The 17,718-nt window shown below is 41.7% G+C and overlaps 1 long non-coding RNA gene across 8 annotated transcripts in view; it reads right to left on the reverse strand.

Annotated features, from left to right (window-relative positions):
- LOC111924922 (uncharacterized) overlaps nucleotides 1-17,467 on the reverse strand; it is a 37,627-nt gene extending 20,160 nt beyond the window's left edge. For 4 of the 8 annotated variants that reach the window (XR_015286998.1, XR_015286999.1, XR_015286994.1 and 1 more), the window contains exons 1-4: nucleotides 16,747-16,846; nucleotides 16,360-16,585; nucleotides 10,324-10,399; nucleotides 5,627-5,724 (exon numbers count right to left, since the gene is read on the reverse strand). This is a non-coding gene — a long non-coding RNA (uncharacterized LOC111924922). Of the gene's footprint in view, nucleotides 1-2,169; nucleotides 2,235-2,687; nucleotides 2,735-5,626; nucleotides 5,725-5,769; nucleotides 5,833-10,323; nucleotides 10,400-16,359; nucleotides 16,666-16,746; nucleotides 16,847-16,963 lie in introns of those variants that run through there. The other 4 variants (XR_015286996.1, XR_015287003.1, XR_015287009.1 and 1 more) reach the window with 3 other exon arrangements.
- Between the last annotated feature and the right edge of the window lie 251 nt (nucleotides 17,468-17,718).

The following is a 17,718-nucleotide window of genomic DNA, read 5'->3' on the forward strand; positions in this document are numbered from 1 at the left end:
ACTAGAGCAACTGCCTTAGTTCATGGCAACCAATTCCCAGAGTTCCCTTCTCAGATTTTAAAAGCAGCAAAACTTTATGGCTCAGACTTCCAGCCCTGCTCTGGATGCTATGTCTCTGCAGAGGTGGGTGGAGGGGAAAGGGCTGCAGCCATCTAGAGGGTCTTCAAGGGCTGCTTGGACAACTTTACTCATGCCTTGGTTTGGCAGCACTCCTGTGGGGAGGGGTACTTGGATGCCTTGGGGCAGAAGCCAGACTGCAGCTCCGCATCCCCTTGCATGGCTGTGACCTGTTGCAGACTCAGGCCAGCAGGCATGGGCAGCCCCAGCACCAGCCTAGAAGCCTGGACTGCACAGTTCAGGCTCTCTTCAGCTTCCCCACCATCCCCCAGCCATCCCCCAGCTCCTCAGCCAGCTCCATTCCCTAAATCAAGGCAGTCATTCCTCCATGTCACCTTCTGAAGTCTGCAGGTCACAGTCCTTAGCAGTAAAGCCCCAGAGCACCTCTCCTCCTTTGGGGGCTGCTCCTCACACAATGTGCTCATGTGCACGTCATGCAACATGTGAATGTTCCCACTGCATCAACAGGAACAGCAATAATGTCCTTCTCTTCCTCTCCTTTTGAGGACTGGGAGGGTCTGATGAGAGCCTGGAGGTACCAGGAGATAATAGGACTGCCTTGTAATTTCTGACTGCCTATCCCTAGCCGATTCAGGTCATTAGAGCTATTTTGCAACATTCTCTTAATAACCTTGCAGACGCTCTCCCCCAACACTAAAATCATACACAGAAGACCAAGGTTTAGGGAGATGAAGACAATGCTGATAATGAGTCCCTGATTGATTAAAAGTAAATACATTTTTATTCAGAGAAAAGGGCATTTGTTACCACAAACATTTCACCTTCAGCACAAATAGGAGTTGCGCTTACATTTACTAAGGGATTATAGCAGCACTACAACTAATTACTTCCCAGCAGCTATTGGCCTCAGGTTAGATGTAAGCTACTTCTGGCAATCTGTGGTGTGGGTTCATGTAAAAGGGGGCCTGTATTTTCATCGTGTTGGTAGGAAACTGTGCAACAGTGAGGCGTGAGTGAATATACTATGCATAATGCAGTACAAAATAAGAGCTTATTACAAGGAGAGGACTCAAGGAGATCAAACAACATTAGTCCATCCCACCATTTTATGTTATGAGGGAGATATTAATTATTCTGTTTGCATTTTGTAGATGGCCTCAAGTTGTACAATTATCACATAGGAAGGTGCACATTACTTGCTGGAGACAGATTTCAGATTCAGACTCCTTGACTATGTTCACTTGCATGAAATCAGTTGTATATTCCTAATGTGACCCATGCAAATTATAATGTTTTTGGTCAAAACCAAAAAATGACAGAAATGTCATTTGTCCCTAAGTTATTTAAGACTTTTGGTGTGAGATTTCTGTTTTTTTTTTCTGGAACCCCAACACAGTCACATCTTTGCTATTCTCACATGAATCTCTGAACTCTCTACTCTTCCATTTAACATTTTTCCTAAGTTGCTAGCAAGAGATGACTTGAGATTACTTTAAAAATACCTATTAGGATTCAAATAAGGAGGTTCCTCCAGGTCCAGGCAATGAACTACTCTGAAATTATTGAGTTATTCGTAACTTTGAGCAGTTACAAATTACTGCTATTAACTAAATCCTGTAATTACAGCAAGTAGCTAGGTTTTGTAGCATAATTTATGATATAGATAGCTTTTAGTGCATGTCTTAGAGAGTTAAAACTCAGGGCATGCAGAGAAATGTACTGTGAAAATATGTGCTGTTTTCTAAACTGGGATCTGATTTAGATGATAATGAAAAAAACCCCATTCACTTTGGATGAGGGAAAATTCCTTACTCTGATTAAAATAGTTCAAGAATGGTGTCTTCTAGCCTAAATGGATGTTCTCACTGAACGGACTGATTTTCAACATGACATGAGGAAAATCCTCCTTGAAGAACTTTTGCTGGAAAGTTTGTTTAGACAACTGGTCAGTAGTACCAAGGAATTGCTGACTGTCACCAGATAATCCATTTGAGACAAACCCAGGAATGACTGCTCTCATGGACTGTGTTACAGAGCAAGCAGAGACCTCAGCATCCAATAGCCCCATGTTGTCACCCAGCAGAAACATACCACCACAGGCTGGCCACTTCTTACACCTACACAGCAGGTGCTGGCATTCCTGCGTCCCCTTCTGTCTTGAGCAGAAAAATAAAGAGTGCTTTAATTGCAAAAGCAAATAGATATTCAAGCTGTTGAATTTCTGTCTTAATTTCTGGAGGTCAGCTTATAAAGTAGTGCAAAGTGCCTTCAATGGCTGGGTGTAACATCTGGCCATGCAGTTGGCATTCACTTTTGTGCTTCCTACCTGCAGTAATGACAACTCCAGTGTCTCTTTGCTAGTAGCCATAACCCATCATTCACCACCCCCTGAGGGTATTGAAATCGGAGGTTTTCCTGCACTTGTATTATCTTCCATATAGCCAGTAAGAAGCAAGTAGCCCTACATTCAGTCCAAGCAGGATGAGTCAGTGATTTAGATTTCCTATCATGCATTTTTGATCTTTCTGTTGTAAGAAAAGCAGTGAGCTTGTTTAACAGTTAAGACTGATGTATGTCTTTTTCTGAAAGTAATATTATAAAACTGGTACCTTCTTACTCAGCAGATCTGGTCTTGTGTATTGTGGACCATTGCAGCCTGTGTCAGAAATAAAAAGTTTATCATTTTTAGCCCTGCAAAACCAACCCTCTTCAGGACAAGTGAGTCGGTTCCTCTCTATTGTATCATTAATAAAAATCTTTACTCCTTATCAGTTAATCAGACAGTCAGTAAACACAGATTGCTAACAACTGCTCCTGGATATCTCCCTTTTTCCCATTTAGTGTCAGCATGAGTGAAATATCTTCTTGAGTAAATGACCAATAATGTTTACACAACAATAATGCTTGCATATCTTTGCTAGCAGAGATTTCATGACATGTAGGTGATGCATTGCAAAGTAAGACCCTGTCTTGCCTTCTGAGTGTGGCTGAGTTTTCAGTGGACAAAAAGTGACAGTTAAATAGCAGAAATCTACAAAAAACAAACTTCTGCCAAGGCACATAGGAATCAAAATGGGAAAGAAGTGAACAAAGAGCTCAGGATTTGGCCCTGAGAAAGTTTGTGCACATGAAGCATCTCTTAAAACTTCACTGAACGGACTATACAATGTAAGAAATACAGATTTCTTAGTGGAGGTTGTCTATTCAAAAGAGCAAATATGAGGCAAGCTCTGAGAACTGAGTGTATTCTTACTGTAAAAACAACTTGTTTGCCTAGGTATGGATTAGCTTTCCAAAGCTAGAAAAACAGGAAAACCATAAAACACTATCCATTACTGCTGAAGCTAATAGGCAGAGTCAGAGCTTCTCCCCTTTCTCCCTCACACTGTTCCTCAGAAAGGAATCACAGACTGTGAGTAAAGTGATTCAGAAGTCAACATCTTTCCCATACCAGCCTAGAGCAGGTGCTCCACTGAAACTGGAGGTAACAAATAACAAGGCATGCCTGTTTACTTGTTGTTTATTGAGGTCTTCATAAGCAGAGGCTCTTTTTTAATGAAAATATAAACTTCCCATCTGTTATTATTACAAATATTGTCACTGCTTTTATGATCTTCATTAATGACAACTGTTCAAACACCACTAATCAATAATCTTCTTACTGTTGTTTCCCGTTAGGAGGTTGGCCAATCTGTTGCCTACGTTGATCAACAGGAGGAAGAAAATATTCCTCAGTGCATGACAGCTTGTCCATGTCTACTAGAGACTCTGACAGGATTTCAAACCCCAGTACCACAGAGATGTTGAATTCAAAACTTGTAAGGAAGGGTCAATACAATGGAGTTGTCAGATTCTCTGGGGAATCTAGGTAAAATCCTTAGTGGACTCCTGAGTTTTGAAGATCAGACATCTTCTGTTAGTACAATTTTCCCAGGACCAGCAAGGATGAATCAGAGTTTCTTCAGTTGCCCAAGCTTGTACAAAGGCCAATTAAGAAAACCAAAAACCTCTTGTCCCCCAGACTTAATTACTGTTCTGCAAACACTTCTGTCCAATGTGAAGAGAAAGCCAGGAAATTTGGAGGAGTGAAGCTCTTAGAGGGACTGACTGGCACCACAACATATTTGCACCACTTACAAGGTGAAATTACTTAGGCACTGTGACCTCTCAAGGTATACACTTATCACAGTCTGAAGTGTGCCTTAAAGAGCACAGGAGCCTCTGTGGGACCCCTCCATAGCACACTGTGAAATTCATCTGGATGTGATCCCCACAGCTGCAAATCCATCCTCTGTTTCCATTATACATTCTAATAGTTTGCCAGGCTTCTCTTTGTACATCAGCACAGCTCTTTATTTTAGCATTATTAATTTTTGACATGAAGTCGCTCTAAACATGGTAAATACAGAAAGTAATTGGTATGTTAAACAGGGGAAGCATAATGAGTCTCATGTACAAACGCGACTTGCTCCTGCTGCAGAGTCGGACTGAAACAGAATACAAAATTGAGCTGCCAATTTCAGCAGGAGCTTCTTCACAAAGTCCCCTGGTTCACAGGCAGTGCCTCGACCTCTCCTGTACTTATGATACATCCAGCCACAGTTTAATGGCTGAAATGACTTTGAAGCTTTCCCAGTGGAACCAATTTTCACCCTCTGTGAATATAAGCTCCAGCCTTTCAGCAAAGAGTTTAGTTTGGTGATAAGTTAACATGTGAGGCCAGCCTGAGAATAAATTTTGACTGATGCCCTGATGGTAGGGCTTTCACATTGCAACTTGTGGTGACGACATAGGGCTTTTGGGGAGAGACACACTCTTCAGACTAATATTGGCTGATGGGGTATTTTGTCAGTGAGATGTTCTGTGCAACCAGAGAGGCTGCTGCAGCTTGTCAGCACTGATGGCAGATCTTCACTAGGAGGAGCAGAGAGGAAAGTCACAGCCCATTTGAGTCCATGCTTGCAGTGCTAAGGGGTGATTATGAAATACAGAATGAGAGTTTTAAGGGTATGGATGAGATATTCTCTAAATTTGGTGAGAAGTGGAAGAGGCAGGTATAACAGAAAGGACGAGAAAAAGAAAAGCTATGAAAAAAACCATACCAACAACTTTTATATAAAGCTACAAAATACTACCAACCCAGCTTGTCTCTTTCTCTTAATTTTGGCCTTTATAAAGATTTCAGATTTCTAGTTTTGCTTTGGAAATGATACATACTAAATACAGTTATTCTAGCTTTTACAGTTTCAAATCCAATACTTTTTGTCCAGAATTAAGGCTGAAAGATCAGATTAAAATTATTGTACAATCCAGAATCAACAGAACACATACATGCTATTTGAGAAGCTGTTTTCCTGCCAGCTGTCTGCCTTTTCTTTGGTGGAAATTCACAAATAAAAGACAGATACAGTCAGCAGCAGGATGGGGCCACAATACTTGACCAAGAATGAAGCTGACATACATCAGCAAAACACCCACAGACAGCAGATTCAAGAACCTGACCTGTCTGCTGCTTTACCCATGGTACTGCATAAATAATTAATCGTACCTGCCAATGTAACTGATAACACCAGGTAGTTCTCTGCTTTTTGTTTTTTTACGACAATCCTTGATCTTTTTCTGTGTTAGCTGTCGTAGAAGAAGAAACTGGAAGAAAGAGAGTAGACCCTTGTTACTTGTGTAATAGCCTACCTGCTTTCTCAGGTTATTCTTGAAGAGGGGTTGTTGACAGGCTATAAAATATCTCAGCTGTTGCTGGCAAGAGAGAATGAGAAGAAAAAGACAGTATCTACCTTATTCTAAGTTTGGTGTGTGAACCAAAAGAACACATAGATACAATTTTTGCTTGGAACATTTAAAATAGGGCACTATAATGTCCCATAAAATAGGTACTAGGGAACAAGCAGAAGCTCATAGCAGGATAGATTTAATGGCACAACAGCTTCTTTCAATTTGGTTTTATGTTTGGGCTTCAGAAGAACCCTGAAAACAGTCTAGAGACAAAATTTTCCTTTCCTTTTTAACACCTTTGTGATTTAATTTAAGAATGGCATTTCATTCTGGACAAGAGGCCCATGGTATAAGGCAGATAGGTGAGACCTGAATCATACATTCTGCAATTCAGCAAGTACATAAATAAAAAGGACAAGTAGTGCTTCCTTCTCTGAGGAAACATCAGAGGTAAGTTTCAAATGCTGAAATGAAATACTATGCACAGTACCTATTCATGGTTTCAGGCAAGCAGCCAGCAAACATGTGTTCTTTTTTCTTCACTTCTCCTTCTAGGGGTTATAATATTACTACTATTTCAATTTAACATATGTTTTCTGAAGGAGCATGGAAGCTTTGCCCCATAACTCACATAGCTCTGTAAAAAAAAAACCATAAAGCTCACCAAAATCTAGGTTAGAAAATCCAGCACAGTGATATCAAGACTATGTCCCAAAACCTACATGAATAGCATGCCTTAATGATGCAGAAGCTGGACAATAGCCTATGATCTCATAAGGGATACAGTTTCAACTTGGGCCTGATAAACTTGAGTACATGAACTTGCACCTGCACTTTCCAAGTGCAAACACCTGGCTTTGCTTTATAGAAGGAGTCAAAAGCCTGCATTCTCTCTTTCAACAGCCTTTTCTAAGTGCAAGGATTGGAACCTGTACCTGCAAATCACATTCCTGGGCTACTCCTACCGACACCCTAATAAACTGCAATCCTGGCTAAGCTGTCTTCATAACTTCAGTAAACATTGAATGCATTCACTTTAGAAAAATGACAGAGAAGTCATCTTTGATGACAGGCAAAGAATCCTGAGTCTGAAATCCTGAGCCTGAAACTTTGCTTCTGATAGACTTGTCACACCTTCTCCTCCCACCAAATAAGGACTACATTTACCTAGCAGATTACTGAGCGCTAGTTATACGACAGTGCAGAGGCATTTTCCGATTCTTGCTTTCCAGCAGAAACCTTAATCTATGACTGATCTGGGCTCAGACACCACTGTACCTTTCAGACCCTTTCCTAAGCTTTTCTGAAGGTTGATACTAGTCCAAATGCCCAAAATCTAAGGAGATTGAACAATTTTTTAATTTTATATTCAACTGGAGACTCTGCAAATTGGGCAATTTGGTTCTTGGATTTAGAAAGATAAAGAATCAAGACCTGAAGCTGAAGATTAGGGTTTGTGTTTAGACCCATTATGATTTTGAATGCATGACCAAGATGGTACCAGCAACAGTACTTCCCATTGGCCATCCCAAACTACTTCATCTGCAGGACAACTGACAAAAGTATCAGCAGAAAACACCCATTGATAGATGAACACAAACATGTCAGGCAGAACCTCTGGAATTTTCTGAAGTGGATTAGCTGCTTTTTAGATACCATCAAAAGCAACTAAAAAAACAAAGCTTTCAGAACTGTTTGTACAGGATGCACCACACACAGCTTGAATCACCTCGCTCTTGGTAATGGTCTGCCACAGAAGCCCTAATCAGTGTGTGTGTGAATTTTACTTTCATGAGATGACAGTTCCCAAGTGAAAGGACACTTCAGCTCTGATAAAACTTTCCTTCTATTGTCTGAGGTTTGTTTGTTTTCTGGCAAACCCCAGCACTGTCTCTGCTTTCTGTGCAGGCATGCATTTCCCAAGCTCGTGCAGGGAGGCCAACCAAAGTCTTTGGAGGCTTCTCAGTAGTATTGCCTGAAGCAAATACCACAGCTCAATAGCAATTTAATATTGTAATCAGGGAGCAAACTGTGCAGTTTTGGCACATTGTGATAATTATTAACTACATATATTAGTGTTGTGATTCTAGTAACTAATATTTACAAAAGGTTCCCTGTGTGGGGAAGACCTCGCCTAGACATGAGCAGTTGAGTTATTCCTGAGTGATTGTCAGTGGGCCTTTAAGCCTCTGCTCATGTTCACTGCTTAAAGATAAAACATCAGTACTTAGAAATTGTACTTCAAAAGACCTATTTCATGAATAATAAATTCTCAGGGTGTAAAACCATACCAAGTGCCAGAACGTTTTGTGAATTTATGGGGAAGTTTTCCTGTGGAAAAAAAAAAAAATCCAAGAAGACAAGATTAAAAAAGCACATCTCAAATTCCCTAATATAATAGAAAGGAGATTGGATTCAAACATTAAATCACTCTTTCTTTTCAGATTTTTGTTTCATGCCATGATGTATCTCTTTCTTCTGCTTTCCCATTGCTATTAGAATTAATGACCTTATGAACCCTGGTTCAGAACTCACAGGCAAGGGCAGAAATAAGCAACAGTAAAATGTTCTCTAAACTCAAAATCTGTAATTGTCAAATTAAATTTCTATGTGCAGTTTTTGTTTTGTTTTGTAAAATTATGTTTAGGCTAACTCAAGGTTGAAGCAAAGTTGCACTCCTCTTTGTGTCTTATTCAGCTCTTGCTGGTTTAGTATCTCTTCACCTGGCTGAGCATGCTGGTAAGGAGTGAAGATGGTTGGGTGGGAACATCTGTATCAAAAAAGATGACCTGTATGGTGAGCTTGACTAACTTTGAACATCTCAGCATTCCTACTCAGGGTACATAACTGTATTTCTTGCACTGATTGATTGTGTGCTTTTCCAAATGGGTGGGGACACAAACACATTCTTGACATGGGGTCTCTTCTAGTCTGTGAGCTGTACCACATCACTGATGTGAATATATGCACAAGAAAAAAAAAGGTGATTTATTTTTTAGTAGCATCATAGTTGGGAAAAAGATCTTCTTATGCAACTTAACTTCTGTGTAGTTTCTTCTCTTCAAGCTCACCAATATTTCACACAATTTTTTCTGGCAGTATTGAAAGTGCCTTTTAAATTATGTATGCTTTTGGCTAGTATGCCAGACTTGTAGTCTAAGAGACTAGACTTCCCTACAAAGAAGTCATGATTTGACATTGTTTATTTTGCTGCATAATCACATTAGATAGGGCAGTGTCATAAAGAAGACATGAAACAAATACGTGTAAACAATACATTGCCATTCCTTTAACAACTGTTTAAACAAATTAGCAAGTAAAATATACCCTTAGCTTCAGGTAGTTCCTATGTCACAGGAGCCAGACATTAACATGTACTTTTTAGAATTCAGACCAGTACTGAGTGTTGTATTAAAGTGGAAGACAAAGATAGTTCTTTCCATGTGTTTGCAATACACTTAACCAGGAGATGACTGAAGGATGCTGGCAGAAAGTAAAAGTAAAAGTAACCAGTGAGGTGGTGTTGGATAACATGGCCAGTGGTAACTGCAAAGCACTAGGACATAAAAAAAGAAATTACAGAGGCAGAAGGACAGGTAGAAGGAGACAGAGAAACCAAAGGAGAATCAGGTTTTTAGAAAAAGTTAGGGGAATTATATCTGAAGGTGTTCTCAGATTAAGGAGGGCAGAAATGGCTATGAAGAGGTCAATGAAGACTTCACCTTACTTCAAGGCATTGGAGACAGATGGAAGGAAGTTTTCTGGGGAGCAGAGAAGGAAATACATTGGAGAATGACATGTGCAATGTGTGTAGGGACAGCATAGTAGACTGGGGTTGGTTACACAAGTTCATGAAGTATATAATATTACCATTGGTGTACACATAGCATAAAAGATCTTGGTAATGTCTGCCATGTAAATTTTGTCCACATCAAAGGTCAATACAATCTAAAAATTTCTATCAGAAGTAGTAAAGTTACATGTTTTATATTTATTTTTCTATTTTAATTATAAACATGATTATAAAGATTATAAACATGAAAAAATATGTTTAAATCTAATCAGATAGTGTAAACCTATAAATGCATAAACACAACTCATCCAAAACTAAATTATAAATCCCAATATTCACATGTATTTCTTCCCAGTTTACAATTTTACCTGTTTCCCTCCAAGTACATATTTTAAGATTAATAAATCAGCCACTCTAAATTCCATTATTCTTACACGTTACTGCAAGGGCACGTAGGCGTAACGTTAGTTTTTATAAATTCCTTTAATTAAAGCAATTATGTCAAAGATAAGATATGGTAAGCATATTAATATTTTAAGTAAACATTTGTGCTTGTTTTCAGAATTAGTAGAAACAAGAATTTGGCTACAGTTAGGGTTCTTCACTAGTTCTGAGTGCTGTAATAAGGAAGGGGAAAGGTAAGTGTATGCCTACGTTTAAGTATGTGCTTCGCTTTTCTAACCTGCTGTGAAAGCAGCAAGTTAAGGGGACTAAGTACATACCTGAAGGAAAGTATGTGCTTGACTGCCTTGCTGATCTGAGCCTAGAGACAGCAGGGTGGTGAGGCTTCTGAAAAGGCTGTTGAAACAATCACCACATCAGTTCAGGGACAATGAATAATTTTTTTCTCAAGCAGCTTAACAATTGAAGGTACCAAGGAGTCAGTTAAACAACGAATTTGCTTTGGCAGCAAAACCAGGTAAAACTCGTTTTTTTCTCTGAAGTAGAGACTTAATTCTAGCAAACCCATTCAAAGCATGGCAGTGGCATCACTGTAATTGCAGAGATGATGAATTTCGGCATAAGAACAAATGTTTTCCAGTGTGCAAGTTATTAAATCTGGGTCAAGGTCAAAGCCATGGGGTTGTATTCTGTACCCTTTAAAATGTACTTTGGGTTTAGGTGCAAAAGAAAAGGTCAGGTACCTAATACTGGTCTTAATCTACCTGCAGATGCCCAAGTTTAGACTTGTGACCCTCAAACTCCTGAATATGTCTGGAGGTGCTTAAGATCCACCTTATAGTGGATTTCTAGAGTTCATGTTCTCTGAACACCTTTAACAACCTTGGCAAAGTTTGGCTTCTGTGTCAGTCTAATCTTTTCTGAAAGCCACAAATAAAAGGTTTTCTCAGCCTCCAAGTGGAATGCTGCTGCTGCTGCTGCTACCTGTGATGAAGATTAGAGGGAAGGGGAGAAAAGGGGGAACTACCTCTTCTCTCCTTTCATCTAATAGTGCAGTGATTAAAATCCTTGCAGAGTATAAAGCAGAATTTGGTTAAAGCACTAAATAGTGCCAGCAGAAACAGTTACCATTACCTCTTTTGTACATACTCTAGTTTGATATTCTTTGATGCAAAGAAAATTATATCATACCAGGCTACATAATGATGTAAACCCCAAATGAATAAACAAACAAACAAAAAGCTATCACAGGGTAACCTTCAGGAGATCATTAGAATATTGAAATGTGAGTTTCTTGAAATCTTGAACATTTACCACAGCGAGTCCCCAAATCTCCCTGTTTCTTTGTTGAGATGTTGAGAAAGAAAGTATGAATTCTTCTTGTCTCTCATACGAGATTATTCACCCTAGGCAAATAGATGACTAGGGCTTTGCAAAGCTGGGATACACTCTATTGTTATGAAATTGTGTATATACAAGAGACAGTCTGACTACTAATATTTATAGATGAGAGCAGTTAAGGAAACATTAAAGCTCTATAATTTTTTACTATAAAATGCATATACCTACAAAAATTGTAGGTATAGGATTGTAGGACTGTATTTGTGGTGGGTTGTAAGGAGCAGCGGTAGTGTCTCTGAATAAACAGCTCTTAGACCAGTTCCCCCTCCTCTTCCACTGCTGTTGCCTCTGGCTCTCTTCTGTTTTGGGTTTGTTTTTGTGTTTGTTTTTTTTTTTGCCTGCTAAGGCCAGCTGCTTCCTCGATGGTTGAATCCTCTGCCATGGCCTGGGCTGCCTCAGGGATGTCAAGGAACCACCTCCACTGGGGCTAGTCAGGCTCTCTTGGCTGCATGCACGTGTGTGGTTTATCTGCCTGACGGGCCTGAGCAGCAAGGCAGAGATGCTCTTCTCTTCTCACTTTCTTATCTTTCCCTCGCTACCCCAGCAACAATGACCTGTATCACCTTGCCTGAATGCATCAGTTCTGCTACTGCTGGGACCTGGTGCAGGCAGCTGTAATCAGGCGTTCTTCCCAGCTCCTGATGTGTTTGAGTTTAGCAGTGCTTACCCTCCCGGTCATTCCCGTGACTGTCAATAGCACAACATCCAGAGGCGAGGTGGTGTGCCTTCTCATGTCTCGGCATTCATGGGGTTATGCTTCAACAACAGTAATGTCCAACTCTTCAAGAGGTGTGCGAGGGAAGGGGGAATATAGAGCACACAGAAGTCTTGAAATCATAGAACCATAGAATCTTTCAGGCTGGGAAAGACCTCTAAGGTTGAGTCCAACCATTAACCCAGCAGTGCCAACTCCACCATATCATGTTTTTAAGTGCTACAGCTACTCTTCTTATAAGCACCTCCAGAGATGGTGACTCAGCCACTTCCTAGCTGCCTGTTCCAATGCTTGACAGCTCTTTTTTCCAATCATCCGATCTAAACTTCCCCTGGCACAACTTGAGGGCATTTCTTCTTGTCCTGTCAGTTACTTCTCTGGAGAAGAGACAGATACCTACCTTGCTACAACCTCCTTTCAGGTTGTTGTAGAGAGTGATAAGGTCTTCTCTAAGCCTCCTTTTCTTCAGGCTAAACAACCCCAGTTCCCTCAGCCGCTCCCGTAAGACTTGTTCTCTTTACCCACTCTGTGCTCCCTGGTCAGGGAGCTACTGGCCAAGGTCAGTGCTGTGCTGTGTTTTTGGCTCCTGTGAGGCTGTCCCCATCTAGTGCCCCGTGAAGTCCCTTTGCTACTTCACCTTGAGCTCACCACTCCTGAGAAACAGATTTTGCAAATGGTGTTGCTAGTTGAGAACTAATCAAACCTCCTCTGTAAGAGAGGAAAGGGGTTATTTAACATGACATTTGTCTGAGAAATATTTGATGGGTCTCAATCAAAATCTGATTGTGATGATAAGGATCACAGAAAATTGTAGGAAACAGATAATTTTGGCAATTCTAGGAAGCATCCTGTGTGTACCAAGAATGACATACTAGAGCTGGCCTTGTGTCTCCTGTGATGTAAATTGTAAATCCTGTCTGCCATGTGTAACCTGGAGCTCCAATTTCTACATACAAAACCAAACATTTCAGAAGAAATGTTAAGCATTTTTGCCCTGCTCTGAAAAATTTGAAAACTAGAAATCATTAAAGCCAGAAGGGTTCACAAAGCAAGAACTTCAGTGAATTATTGTTATGCAAAATGTTTTTGGGAAGAAAGTGTAATGAATAACAAACCATTCCGCTTAATTGAAGTGCCAGTAAATTAGGGCTACTGAAGTTTAATGAAAACTGAAGTCAAAATAAATCTTTTAAAAAAAACATCACAGTAAAATTCTCAGCTTTATCCATATTGGGTTGTTCTTGGAATAGCAGTTCATGCAAAATTTTGAAGATCTGAGTATATGGGAAGAAAATATCTCAAAATCTCCAGTCTTGACACAATAGGAAGTCTGTTTTCAGAATAGTCATATATGTGACACAGGAACATCACAAGGCACGTTCCATCCTTTCACTCAGTTTTAAAGGATTCTTTTAACAAAGTTTTTCAAATAAAATATTGCCAGAATTAACATGAGGAAAACTGCAGTATCTTTTCCAGCCTCCTGGCACAACTAGAAGAAAATCATGTGGAACAGAGGGGACATTCAAATTGTATTTTGCACTTAAAATAACTAGATTTCCTTACACAAAATTCTTGCAGTGGATCTAGTGTGGTGCAGATTGATGAAACATTCCTTGGCATGTGTAGAAATCCCCTTAAAACTAAGAAGGTGGAAGCTGAGGGTAGGGAACTTAATATTGCCTCTGATAATTTCTGCGGCCAGCCTGATGCAAGGCCAGATCTGTCAGGTAATATTTTGGCTGTTTCCTTGCCTCTCCTGGTGGGAAGCTTCTTTTCCTTTGCTATGCTGGAGGGTCTGCAAGGCCAGCTCACCACTCACAGGAGCCTGGTACATTTCTTCTCTTCAAAATGCAGTAAATGATGGAGCTAGAAAGACTGCTTGATACCTTGCAGCATGCAACCTTTTTTCAGTTGCCCAGAACTCAGTCAAATTTTAATATTAAAAAATGATGCCTTTTTCTTTCCTTATATCTTTTCTTATAAGGAAGAAAATCAAGATTTTGCAGACTTTTACAAATCATGTATTGAGAAAAGCCCAGCCTGTGAACTTGGAACATTTCACGGCAACGCTCCAGACCTCTGTGAACACATTCTGACACTAATTCAGGAAAGGCACTAGTTAATTTTGATTTCTCAGCTCTCTTTTCAGTTTTGTTGTCATAATTAGTAAGTCAACATTTACCCACATTTATCATGAGACCTAGGAAAACTATTAGTTGCAAACAGCTGATTTGTTGAATTTAGCTTGGTTTCCTAATTGTGGTTGATCAACGACCACATTTTAATTTCTATTAATTTTATTCTCTGTATAAATTCTTCCGTGACTTGTTAATCTGAATATGTTTTAGCCTATGTATTGCTTACAGACAGGATGGTGTATCAGAGCTTTTGTGAGCTGTAATTCAGTTTGTACACGAAGGATCAGTAGAATCCCAGTCTATTGTTTCTGGTCTCTAGGTGCATAGTCTTCAAAAATATAAAGTGATTTTGAGATGACTTCTGCAGACAGTTTGGAAGCTTTTTGGAAACAAAATTCACAGGAGTATTTGTTTCACTGTCTTTTTTAATATAAATTTATGAACAAACATTTTTTCTACTATGTGTATGCAAAAACCCTGAAGAACTCCTACTGAAAGCAACAGAAATATTCTGACTCAAATAAAAAAGAATCCCATAAAGTTCACTGTGGATAAAATGGAAAAATTATTGTCCAATTAAAGGAGTGGAGGGCATTGCTCCATTTTTGTCTTCCTTGGATTCTTAAAACTGATCCTCTGAGAGACTGTCCTCCTTTCTTATCTTTCCCATTATTCCCCTACCTGTTGGTGCCTCACTGGTCTCAGAGACACCTGGGTAATTTTTTTATATTCTTCCCAATTGACAGCCTAGGAGAAGGCCTTTATTTAAAAAGAAACACAATATGGCAATGTGATTTTAGAAATGTAAAAAGAAAAATTGCCTGTTCAGCCTTGAAAAGAGATAACTGAGAGGGGGACAACATCAATGTGGGTAAGTATGTAAAGGGTTGGTGTCAAAAGGGTGGAGGCAGTGGTGGTGCCAATCAATAGGACAAGAGGCAATGGGCAGAAACTGATGCACAGGAAGCTCTACCTGAACTTGCGGAAGATCTTTACTGTGTGGAGGATTGTGCACTGGAACAGATTGCCCAGAGAGGTTGTGGTGTCTCCCTCACTGAAAAACCATCTGGACACAGCCTGTGCAATGTGCTCTTAGGCTGACCCTGCTTGAACAGAGAGGTTGGACCAGGTGACCCACTATGTTTTCTTTCAATCTGACCCATTCTGTGATTCTGTGAACATGAAAAGAAGCTGTATATCTTTTCCTGAAATGTTCAAAAGCCCATCGAACAGAGGAAAGTGTCACAGTAAGTAAAGCCCACTAGACTTGAAGGTGCTTGTGTGTGGAGGGGACATGACCGATATCCATCAATCCACAGCCCACACCAAAACAGGTCTGCCAGGCTTGCCTGCATCAGCTTTGGTGGCTTTTGATGGAAAATTTTGATGAAAATTTTTGGCTGTAAGTGTTGACTGCATTCATACTGACCTGCTTTACGGTTCTCTTGCTGATGGCCAAGGACTTTAGGGAAGGATCTCCTCCCCCTCGAGAACATCAGTGAAGTCTGACCACCAGTGAGAAAGCTGGGAACATTACCAGAAATGTTTTGGAAATGGGTTGCTTGTGTGTGTATCACAGAATCACAGGATGGATAAAGTTGAAAAGGACTGCAATGGGTCATCTGCTCTAACCTTTCTGCTCAAGCAGGGTCATCCTAGAGCACATGGCACAGGATTACATCCAGATGATTCTTGAGTATCTCAGTGAGAGAGACTCCACAACCTCTCTTGGCAATCTGTTTCAGTACATGGTCATTCACACAGTAAAGTTCTTCCTCATATTCAGCTAGAAATCCATATTCATCAGTTTCTGCCCACTGCCTTGTATCCTATTGCTTGCCACCACTGAGAAGAGCCTAGCTACATTTTCTTGATACCCTTCCTTTAGATATTCATACACGTTGATGAGATCCCCTCTGACTTGTCTCTTTTTGAGGCTGAAGAGGCCCAGCTGCCTCAGCCTCTCCTTTTAAGAGAGATACTGCAGTCTCCCCCAGCCACCCAGTTGCCTCCTGTTGGACTCAGGAGTTCCATGTCTCTCTTGTACTGGGGATCCTAGAACTGAACACAGCATTCCAGCATTGCAGATGTGGCCTTACCAGGTCTCAGTAGAGGGGCAGGATCATCTCCTTCAATCTGCTGTCAATGCTCTTCCTAATACATCCCAGTATTGGTCTTGGACAGCTTGTTGTCTAGCAGGACTCCCAGGCCCCTCTGTGCAGAGAATGTACCTACTTGTGGGTACACACAGTCACAGCCGCAGAAGGCAGGGCTGAGTCTGCGGTCTGTAGCCTTGAGGATCACTGACAGCAACACCTGCGAGTCCTGGGGGGACACAGACACGCGGAGACATTAAGAGCACCTGCACAGGCGATGTGTCCACGCGATGGGGCCCAGGCTGTGCCGGCAGCACCGGGGCTGTGCTGCCGGGACCGGGGCAGTGCCGGGACAGTGCTGGCGGGGCCGGGGCGGTGCCGGAGCAGTACCGGAGCGCTGCCGGAGCAGTACCGGGACAGTACCGGGGCAGTGCCGGCGGGGCCTGGGCCTGGGCCGCGGGGCGGCCCCACGCCGGCAGCCGGAGCCGTTGTCATGGCTACACCGGCAGAGCCGAGGCGCTGTGCGGGAGCGCGGCTCTGCGAGCGGTCGTATCGATTAAAGGAGATAAATAGATATAGATATAGGTATACACACACACACACGTACACACTCGCGCACGGGGAAAGCGGCACTGAGACCATTTGGTGCGGAAGGCCGTCAGATCCCTCCGCGTTCCCCGGGAATGGGTGAGGAGCAGGCGTGTGCGGTGTCTGCTGAGGGAGAGCCTCCCCCTCCAGCACACAGCGTCCATAAAGCGCATCGTCCGGGTGCCGAGCTCTCCTGCCGTCCTGAAGGGAGAGGAGGCTGAGGAGCGCTCGGAGGCAAAGATGGCTTGGTTTGGTGATGTTTAGGGACAGCACTCGCCAGCGGGGCAGCACTCGACCCCTGCTTGCCACTTCTCCTAAAGTCACTGTCAGTGTGGACTCCTCAGGTCGTTCCACAGGGATTCCTTGGGTGGCGGGTAAGGACCTGCCTGCTGGAGGAACGTCTACTGTAATGTTCATTATCCTCAGCCTGACCTCGTCGTGAGGATGTAGTTACCCCCTCGTAATAACAGGAGCCCCCTCTCTGCCAAGCCGGGTGACCTGCACGGGTACATGATGCTTGTGTGGCCCTCTTGCCTCCCCCATCTCGGGAAAGCGGCACAATACGGTGCGGCAGTCTGCCGGCGGATCTGTTACTAAAGGAATTCATGCATCTTGCATCTTGAAGATGCATTATTAATGCCTGGACAAATCACATCAGGTGGAGCTCAGCAAGTCCCTGGCACTGCAAAAAGGAACAAAGGCTGGTTCTACAAGAGAGAGAAGGATGAGACAAATTATAACAGCTGGGAGCTTCTTGTCAGTAAAATGGCATAA

This window comes from Cyanistes caeruleus, chromosome 1 (assembly GCF_971803275.1).
Source record: "Cyanistes caeruleus chromosome 1, bCyaCae1.hap1.1, whole genome shotgun sequence".
In the NCBI taxonomy this organism is placed as follows: domain Eukaryota; kingdom Metazoa; phylum Chordata; class Aves; order Passeriformes; family Paridae; genus Cyanistes; species Cyanistes caeruleus.